Source organism: Chinchilla lanigera, unplaced genomic scaffold (assembly GCF_000276665.1).
Source record: "Chinchilla lanigera isolate Chin_1 unplaced genomic scaffold, ChiLan1.0 scaffold00083, whole genome shotgun sequence".
Taxonomy (NCBI): domain Eukaryota; kingdom Metazoa; phylum Chordata; class Mammalia; order Rodentia; family Chinchillidae; genus Chinchilla; species Chinchilla lanigera.
In genome coordinates, this window is record NW_004955484.1 from 2,149,970 (window position 1) to 2,160,248 (window position 10,279).

A 10,279-nucleotide genomic window follows, 5' to 3' on the forward strand; every position below is an offset into this window, starting at 1 on the left:
TCACCACGGTTTCTTTATCCATTCATCTCCTGATGGGCACATAGGCTGGTTCCATATCTTGGCTGTTGTGAATAGTGCTGCAGTAAACATGGCTGTACAGGTATCCCTGTAGTATGCTAATCTTAATGCCTTTGAGTATAAACCAGGAGTTATAGAGTTGGGTCTTATGGTTGTTCTTTAGTTTCTTGAGGAACCTCCATACTTCTTTCCATGGTGACTGTACTAATTTACATTCCAAGCAGCAAAGTAGAAGGGTTCCTTTTTTCCCACTGCCAGCATTTTTTTGTTCTATATTCTTGCGGGTAGCCATTCCAACTGGGGTGAGATAGAACCTCAGTGTAGTTTTGATTTGCATTTTGCTAATGGCTAAAGATATTGAACATATTTTCATGTGCTTATTAGTCATTTGTACTTATTTGAAACCCATCTGCCCAATTCATTTGCTCATGTATTAGTTGGGCTATTTGATTTTTTGGTGTTGAGCTTTTTTAGTTTTTTATATGTTCCAGGTATTAATCCTCTATTGAAGGAGTAGCTGGCAAAGATTTTCCCTCATGTTGTGCTAGTGATGGTGAACCTTTTAGAGTTTTCAGTGGTAACAAACAGCCCGCTGTGGCACACAGGCCATAGATTCGCCACCACTGCTATCTTTCAGTTAGTTGTTTCCCTTGCTGAGCAGAAGCTTTGTAATTTGATGTAGTCTCATTTGTTGATTTTTGCTATTATTTCTTGTGCTGTTGGATTCCTGCTCAGGAAGTCTTTGCCTATACCTGTGGCTTTCGGTGTTCCCTGAAGTTTTCTTCTCGAAGTTTCAAAGTTTCCGGTCATGTACCTGGGTCTGGGATCCATTTTAGATTTTTTTGTACAGGATAAATGATAGGGTTCTTGTTTCAGCCTTCTGCATATGAATATTGTTTTCTCAGCATCATTTGTTGGAGGCCTTCTTTTCTCCAGTGTGTGGAGCTTCTTTGCTTCTTTGTCCAGAGTCAGATGGCTGTAGTTTTTGTGTTCATTTCTGTGTCCTCTATTCCACTGGTCTGTGTCTCTTTAGGCCAGTACCATGATACTTCTGTTACTGTGGCTTTGTATAATTTGAAATCCGATATTGTGATGCCTCCAGCCTTGCTTTTTTCATTTACGATTGCTTTGGCTGTTCTGTCATATAAAGTTTAGTTTTTTTTCTTCTAGTTCTGTAAAAGTGTCATTGGAATTGTGATAGGGATTGCATTGAATCTGTAGATCACTTTTGGTCATGTGACCACTTTAACCGTATTAAATTCTGCAAATCTATGAACGTGGGAGCTCATTCCATCTAGTGTCTTCTTCAGTGTTCTTTAATTTTCATTGTAGAATCTCCTTGCTTAAGTTGATCCCTATGTATTTAAATTTTTTTAAGCTATTGTGAATGGAATTGTTTTTCTGATTTTGGTCTTAGCTAGTTCATTCTTGGTGCATAGAAGCGCTTTTGGTTTCTTAATGCTGATTTTGTATCCTGAGCAATTCAGTTTTAAATAACAATGGACCCACTATATGTTAACATAATACAACTAGCAAATTTTTAAAAGTTAGTGGGAGGGATGGACATGTGGCTTAATAGTAGGTCATTTGCTTAGCACATATAAAGCCTCGGGTTCAGACCCCTGCACTGCCCTTCCACCCCCACCCCCAAATTACTGAGGGAAGTAGTATTGTGACTTTGTCAACCCCATTAATGTCTAACTTAATAGCTAATAGCTAAATTCTCAAATGTGTGTCATCATTCAGTCTCTTTTGACAGGTTGCTTGGTTGAATGATATAAAGGATGTTCAACCTCATACAGATAATATAGTTGCAAAAGCAAGGTGTATTTTAATAGCTGTTTTGATAACTCTGTATATCCTTCTGTGAAACAGAATGTGAACAGTGGTAGTTTCATACTTGCACTTTGAACTTTGTTTATCGGCATGTATGATTTGTAACAGCATGCGTTAGTCATTTGGAGAATACTTGTTTTCCAGATTATGGTGATCTTCTAATGTGGACTAATTGTATGAGATTGTATCAGTAAGTTCATTAATGTAACTGGCAGTCTCATCAGAAAAGTCTTTAAGTACTGGGAGGCTGTCCAGCTCATAGTGTTACATGCAAATTTTCCAAAATTCTAAAGCTCAGAATTTATCACTGGCAACAGATACTGTCAGTTCGCCTTGAAGTGACAGACTTCGTTCATTTTTGAGTAATGACATTTCTGTCTAATACCCAAGCATGAATAGCTGTAGTTTATCTGTCAGTTGTTCAAGTAAAAATGGTGTTCCATTATCCAAGCAGATAATTTAGCTTGCAAGCTCAGTTGCACAAATGCTTTTCCTGGAGACTTTTGTTCTTGACATAAGTGCTTTATGAGTACTTCTCATTTTCATTAAGAAAATATTAAAAAGATACCTACTTAAGAACCAAAGTCTGTTTTTTTCATTACAAATAAAATTCTTACAAATGATAAATACATAATTTTTGCTTCATTCTCTTTTATAAAAATGTTTTTTAGTAATTGAGTATTGTGTAATCTTAATAGGCTATTCCAGAAAAGCTTGTACCATGACATGGAGAGCTACCATGGTACATTTGTAAAAATTAGAAGATGGTTACTGTTAAGCAAATTCCACGTTATATTTTTATAGTTTTCCTGTAAGTGTCCTTTTGTTGTTTCAGAATCTAGTCCAGGGCACCCCATTGCATGTAGGCAGCAATTTTTATTTTATTTATTTATTTGCTTGTCTTTTTTGAGGCAGGGTTTCCCTGTGCAGTTCAGGCTGACCTTGAACTCACTTTGTAGCCCAGGCTGGTCTTGAACTCGCAGCCGTCCTGTCTCAGCTTCCCGAGTGTGGGATTAAAGGTATGCACCATCATGCCTGGCAGGCAGCAGTTTTTAAAACTGCACTTTCCCCCACTGTCTACTACATTAAGAAAATAAATTTTAGGTAAGAGTTGCAAAGATAGAACGGAGAGTACACTGTGCTACCCAACACTCTGTATAATCAAAATGCGTTTGTCAGAACAGACACCAAGAACTGAACATGGGGGCACACGCCTGTAACCTCAGCACTCAGGAGGCTGAGGCAGGAGGACTGCTGTGAGTTCAAGGCCAACCTGAATTACATAGTGAGTTCAAGGTCAGCCTGAAGTGCGTAGCGAGACCATGTCTCACAAAAAGAGAACAGGCACTAAGGATGCTACCACACGTGTATGCCATCATGCAGACACCTTCCCTGGAGGTGTGTCCTCCTCCCTGGAGGAGTTTTTCAGGGCCTCTAAGGTCATGAGCTTCGTGCCCATGTGACTTCAAGCTTAGAGTCAGGTACTAGGGCTTGGCTCCTCCCCTGCCACGTCCTGCTGTGTGACCTCCAGTTTTCCTCCTCTACAAATGGGCAAGCAGTGCCCACCTCACAGGAGAACGTGCTTGGGGACATGAAGGCGAGGTGTTCAGCACCCCCACTGTAGGCTGTGCTTTTTCCTTTGGACATTCATCCTGTCAGTTTTCTAAACAAAGACTTTATTCTATGTAGACTTCAAATGTTCTTTGAGAAACAGAAATTTACCTGAAGGTCATGATTCACATTTACATTTTCTAATATATTTAAATACTCCCCCTGTGAAAACCACTGGGATCATCAAAGCAAGGTTATTTTTCTGGTAACGTGGTATGTTACACACAATTTTTTTTGTTTATGCAACTTTATTGAAGAAAAATAAATCAGTTACTAGCAGAGCTATTAGTTGACCACTTATCCATTGACAACTTGCATCATTTACTCAGTGCTGTATTAAACAGTGTATTGGAAGATAGACTAACTGATAGCTCCAAGCCTCCTAACAATTTAAATGAAAATTACAAAATGCTTTGAGACCCTGTTTTGTGATACAAAGGGTATTTAAGTTCCAATTTCCGTTCTCTGTAGAACAAGGTCATTCCTTTATTGACATGCATAAAATACATCACATTTTCTGTTCTGCTGATGCTATAAATTCAATACCAGTTCTGCAACCACATGCGTTATGAGCATAAAGTGTATCACGTAATCTCAAATCTCTAGCAGGGGAAGGCTTAACAAGAGTGGATGCTGCTAGAATAATGCTGCTTCCTTGCCATGGAAACTGAGCATCCATGTCCCCGCTTCAGATGGCTTCTTCAGCAGTCAGAGGTATGAGGAACGGTTTCGTCTCATAACCAAATTAGAATGAAAACATCGGCCACATAATACACATGATCCATTTTTTTAAAAAATTCTGAATCTTTGGCAACTGTTCTCTCAGAACTGCAGTTTCTAAAAGCAGTTATTGGCCAACTAAGTCTTCTTAGATGAGCATGTGAATGAGTGGAGGGAGGTAAACAAAAAATAAAATGAAAAAAGATGAGGTTTGATAGGGGAGCAGCCAGATAAGAAAATCAAAAAAGGAACAGTGATTTAAAGTTTATTCCAGCTATAATGCAGGTTATTCTGATTTTAAGGTAGCACATGGCATACTTCTGAGTCCATTCTTGAGATACTCCGTTGTACTTGTCTCTGTTTTATAGATCCGTGCAATCTCTGGGACTAGGGGGTCATCTGGGTTTGGAGCACATAGCAGTGAACAAATGGATGAGAACTTTAGAAATAGAACAGGAGACCACTGTGATCTTAGAATATTGAGACAAACTCCACCGTTACTGTTAATATTTGGATGATAAGTTCTTGTTGTGAATGCAACCTTAGGTGGTTTGAAGGGGTAGTCTGTGGGAAAATGAATTGTCAACAAGAACACACTGCCTTGACATGGGCTGTCATTAGGTCTCATAATTGTGGCTTGCCAGTGGAACGTATCATCCCCAGCTGGGCCTGCAGAACATTGTGCTGGAGGGTCGGCCAAATCACTAAGTTTCTTACTAATCCGCTTCAGCGCCATGGTCTGTGCCGTCCTGGCCCTCAGTGGCCTCATGTGCGTGGTCCTGCTGCATGTGGATGGTCCAGGGCTCCTCGCCTGGCCTCACCTTGGTCTCCTCCTGCACAGTTGCGGCGCCTCCCCAGCTAATGGGGCTCCGTGCGACACCTATACACAATTTTTTTTTAAGTTAAGATACTGATATAAGGGAAGCATATTCTGTCATTAGAGACATGGTTGTGTAATTGGGATTTATTTATTAGAATGGGCTTTATGGTAATTTTGGTGGAAATTCTTCTGCTAAACATACAAATAAATTTTAAATAACAGCAGAGGTTATATGCATTCAGCTTCAATTACAAATAGTCTCTTCTGTTTCCAGAAAGAAGCAGAGAACAGAGATTCAGTGAAATGATAAAAAGTATTTAGTAAAATGCAAACTCTCTTAAGGAATTTTTGCCATTGTTTTTCTAACATCATGGTCTGATTTTGTTTTCTTTTACCCAGCTTTAGTGATTAACTATGCATGCCTTATTGCACCTATATTATTCAGTCACCTATATTACTTTATTTGTTTTTTGTGGGGTTTTTTTCAGTACCAGCAATTGAACTCACGACCTAGCACCTGCCAGGCAGGCGCTGTGCTACTGAGCTAAATCCCCAGCCCCCCAACTTTTTTTTTTGGTACTGAATTGAACTCAGGACCTTGTGCTTGCCAGGCAGGTGCTTGTGCCGCTGAGCTATATCCCCAGCCTTAAAACAAATCTTAGATATATAATTTTACCCATAAATATTTCAATATGTGTCCTTTAAGTATTTCAAGATTGTATCTCTTCTTTTTCAACTATAACCAGAAATTGCTATCACACTTGAAATAAATGACAGTATTTTCATAATGTTACCAATTATCCACTCTTAAAATATCCAATTTGTACCAGTCTACATCCCACCAACAGTGGAGAAGTATTCTTTTTCCCCACAGCCCTGCCAGCATTTGTTACTGTTTGATTTTTTGATGATAGCCATTCTTTCTAGGGTGAGATGGAATCTCAGTGTTGTTTTAATTTGCATTTCTTGGATGACCAATGATGTTAAACATTTTTTCATATGTTTATTTGCCATTTGTATCTCTTCATCTGAGAAGTGTGTATTCATCTCAGATGCCCATTTTTGGATTGGGTCTTTGAATTTTGGGGGTCTGATTTTTTAAAATTTCTTTGTGTGTTCCAGATGGAAGTCCTTTGTCTCAGGGGTAATTGGCTTAAACTTTTCCCCAATTTGTGGATTTTCTTTTCACTCTGTTGGTGATTTTTTTTTTTTTTTTTGATGTACAAAATTTTTCTAATAAGGTGAGACCCCGGTTGTTGATTCTTTGAAGTATTTCCCACGCCATTTGGTCTTTGCTCATGAGCTCTCTGCCTACCCCATGACTTCAGGATTTCTACCTACTTTTTCTTCTAGTAGATTTAGTGTTTCTGTTTTAATACTTAGATCTTTGATCATTTTGACTTTAGTTTAGTGCATGGTGATAGACATGGGTCTAGTTATAGTCTTTGCCATGTGAAAAGCCAGTTTTTCCAGCACCATTTATGAAAGAGGCTATCTTTCATTCACTCAACTTGTTTGGCCCCTTTGTGAAAGATAAGGTGGCTGAGTATGTTTATAGTTGTGTCTGTATCTTTTAATCTGTTCCATTGATCCTCAGGTCTATTTTTTTGCCAGTATCATGCTGATTTTATCACAGTAGCTTTGTAGTATAATTTCAAGTCAGGGATTGTGATGCCTCCTGCTTTGCCTTTGTTGCCCAGGATTGCCTTTGCTATTCTATGTCTCTTCTGGTTCCAGATGAATTTTAGGAATGTTTTCTCTAGATCTATGAGGTATACTAATGGTATTTTGATTGGGATTGCATTACATCTGTATAACAGTTTTGGGAGTATGGCCATTTCCATCACATTGGTTCTTCCTATGCATGAACAAGGAATATCTTAACATTTTCTGAAATCCTCTTCAATCTCTTTTTTCCGAGTGCTGTAATTTTCATTGAATAAATCTTTTACTTCCTTTGTTAAATTGATTCCTAAGTATTTCATTTTTTTTGATGCTATTGTGAAAGGTATGGTTTCCCTAATTTCTCTCTCAGTCTGTTTGTTGTTTGTGTACAGGAATGCTATTGATTTTTGTTTGTTGGTTTGTTTTTTCTCTGGTACCGAGAACCGAACTCATGACCTTGCACTTGCCAGGCAGGCACTTTGCCACTGAGCTAAATCCCCAGCCCTGCTATTGATTTTTGAGTGCTGACTTTGTGTCCTGGTACAACCACTGTGGAAATCCATGTAGAGAGAGATTCCTCAAAAAACTGTGATTAGAGGTCCCATTTGACCCAACTATTCCCCTTCTGTGTATTTTCCCAGAAGAATTAAAAACATCATACCACAGAGATATATGTAGACCTGTGTTCACAGCAACACAATTTGTAATAGCTAAATCTTAGGAACAACCAAAATGCCCATCAACCAAGGAATGGATAAGAAAGATGTATATTTATACAATGGAGTATTACTCAGCTATAAAGAAAGATAAACTACAGGCTTTTATAAATGGATCCAACTAGAGACTATCCTCATAAATGAAATAAATCAGACTCACATGTGTAAACATCGTATTGTCTCCCTAGCATAAGAAACTGAAAGAGTAAATAATATCCCAAAGGTACAATAGACATTGTGAAAGGGAAATAAACTGCTCAAAAAGGAAAGAATAAGTGGGATGGGGGGACATCTAGACATAAACCATAATACTACCTTTAAAGAGAAAGATAAATTCTTACCTTGTATATACTCATTTTTAGAATGAGCTGGTTTGCTAACATCTACCAGTGGTAACTAATTTTTATTATGAACTTATGAATTTAAATTTTTCAAGTTATTTCAGTCCATTGCACCATTATTCTTACTGATTCTCAGATTGTTTCATCTTTGGCCACAAGGACTTCTTCAAATAAATCAAGTCCTTTTGACACTTACCTTAATAATCTTTGATAGACTCTGTGTTATCTGGTGTGACAAAATAGCTGAGGTTCATTTTGTTTGTTTCCTGCCCAGACCTGGTATTAATCTCCTTACCTTGGAACCCTGATGTCTTTTAGTAAAAAATATCTGAAGACACTAGGAATAAGCGAGGTGTGATAGTGCGTGCCTATAATCCCAGCACTCTAGAAGCCAAGGCAGGAAGATTGCCTCAAGTTCCAGGCCAGCCTGGGCTCCTTATTGAATTCAAGGACAGCCTGAACTACATATGTAGCAAGACATACATTACAAACTGGTTTCTGGCTGTGACACTGAAACCCAGTTTCTTTAGCCTGCAACACTGTGTGCCTCTGCCAGCTTCAAACTGGCTCCCTGCTGGCTTTAACTTGGTTCTGCCTCACCCTGACACTGGGAATCTCTAATTGGAGCCAACCCGCAGCTTCTCTGAGTTCTAAACTTAGTTGACCCCTCTCCAAGATAGCTACTGGCCATTCGCCCTCTCCTGTGAGAGATCTGAACCCAAATAACTCACTCACCATTGCAGTCTACTGCATTCTCTACTGTTTTCCACTGGTGCATTTCTCCATGCAGGCTGCTGGGGTCATTAGTAGTCTCTGTGCATCTACAGGTTTGAGCCTCCTCTTCCATACAGTGAGTCATAGCTCAGGGAGAAAGTGCCCCTTGCCATCCTCTTGTACATTGAAATCTCTCTCTTGGCTCTCCCGGTGGGCTTCAGTTCTCACTTCAGATCCTTGCTGTGTTCTGGGGGCCTACTTCCCTCCTTATTCTCTTCCTAATGTTGCTATATACCCCCATCTAGACCCCAAATATCGGAGAGGCTGTTTCTCTACTGTTCACCACTCTACCATCTTTCTAGAAGCCTGTTCAGTTAATTTTGTTTGGTAAACATTTAGTCATTGCTAGACTTTTGTTATTACAAAGTCCTGCAACGAATAGTCTTATGGTTTGTGTCTAGATGTCCTCCCAAAGCCTCATGCAGTCTTGGGGTAGGCTTCTAGAGTTTTGATTGATCTGTGGTCCAATGCTGGGATTGTGGGGTATGAGTGCTACACCCATCCTGGGGCAGGTAGTTTGCATACAGTATGAGGGAGGGAAAGAGCCTGCTCTCAGCCACTCCTCCTGTTTTGCTCTTGCTGCTTTTGCTGTTTTCTGCCTTGATGAACTGTTGCCCTCTGCTTTGTGCCACTCTGCCTTGGAGCCAGCTGATTATAGACTGAAATTTCCACAACTTGTAAGCTACATAAACTTTTCCTTCCTTAATTTTGGGCTGTCAATATTTTGTCTCAGCAACAAAAGTACCCAAGACAGAATTTGGTACCAGGAGTGGAACCGTTGCTGTGACTATACCTGACCATGTGGTTCAAGAGTCTTTGGAAATGGCTTGTGGAAAGGGTTCAGAAAGGTTCAAAAATGTCACCTGAAAGAGTAGAGCTGGAACACCTTAGTCTGTTCTGTATGGGAGATTCTGGTTAGAGTTCAGAAGACCAGAAGGCTGATAGAAATCTTCCCAGTAAAGACCTGGCTCAGCAAGTTTCTGCTTGGAAGAAGGACTGTATTGGGTGCTGGACTCCAGATGATATATGTTATGGTATGGCAGAAAGTTTGTCTGCATTTTGCCTATGTCCAGAGACTTTGCCTGAGACTGAGGTTAAGGGCGGTAGACTGATTAATCTGGCAAAAGAAATTGCAAGGCAGTAGAATGTTGGGACAGTGGCATGACTATTGTTCAGGGCTTTTAGCCAGATTTATGTTTAGAATCAAGAGCAAAGAGCCCAACAGGATGATTTAAAATGTTATGAATTTGGCTAGAAAGGAAGCTCCAGTAAAGCTGTGGATTGCAAAGATAGAGCTGAGAAGATGTTGATTGCCAAGAAGGAACAGGAGAATATAAAAGATGGCCCGAGGGCATCAGCAAGTCTCCTGCTTTGTAGCCTCAAAACTGCAAATGTGAAAGAGTTTGTTTTGAGGAAAAGGCGCTGAGTGCCATGTTCCAGAATGGCGGCAGCTGCGTCACGTTCCAGAATGGCCTGTTACAGGCCACCATAGCAAAAATACTTAATGCCTTTATAATAAAGGTTCTAACCAGGATGCTTAGGCAAGAAAATGAAGTAAGAAGCATCCACACTGGAGAGATCAAAGCTAAATATCTCCACTTGCAGATGATGTGATTTGTGTATGTGTGCATGTGGTGCTGATGGTCAAACCGAGGGCCCTGTGCATGCTGGGCAAGTCCTGTTCCACTGAGCTATCCCTAGGCCTTGGTTTTTTTTTTTTTTTTTTTTTTTTTTTAGACAGAGTATTGCTAAGTTGCAGAGGTTAGGCTCAAACTTGG

General features: G+C 39.7%; 1 protein-coding gene and 1 pseudogene across 2 annotated transcripts in view; one reads left to right on the forward strand and one right to left on the reverse strand.

The window, feature by feature from the left end:
- Cfdp1 (craniofacial development protein 1) overlaps positions 1-10,279 on the forward strand; it is a 117,806-nt gene that overhangs the window by 64,598 nt on the left and 42,929 nt on the right. The window lies entirely within an intron of this gene.
- LOC102024011 lies at positions 4,302-5,149 on the reverse strand (annotated as a pseudogene).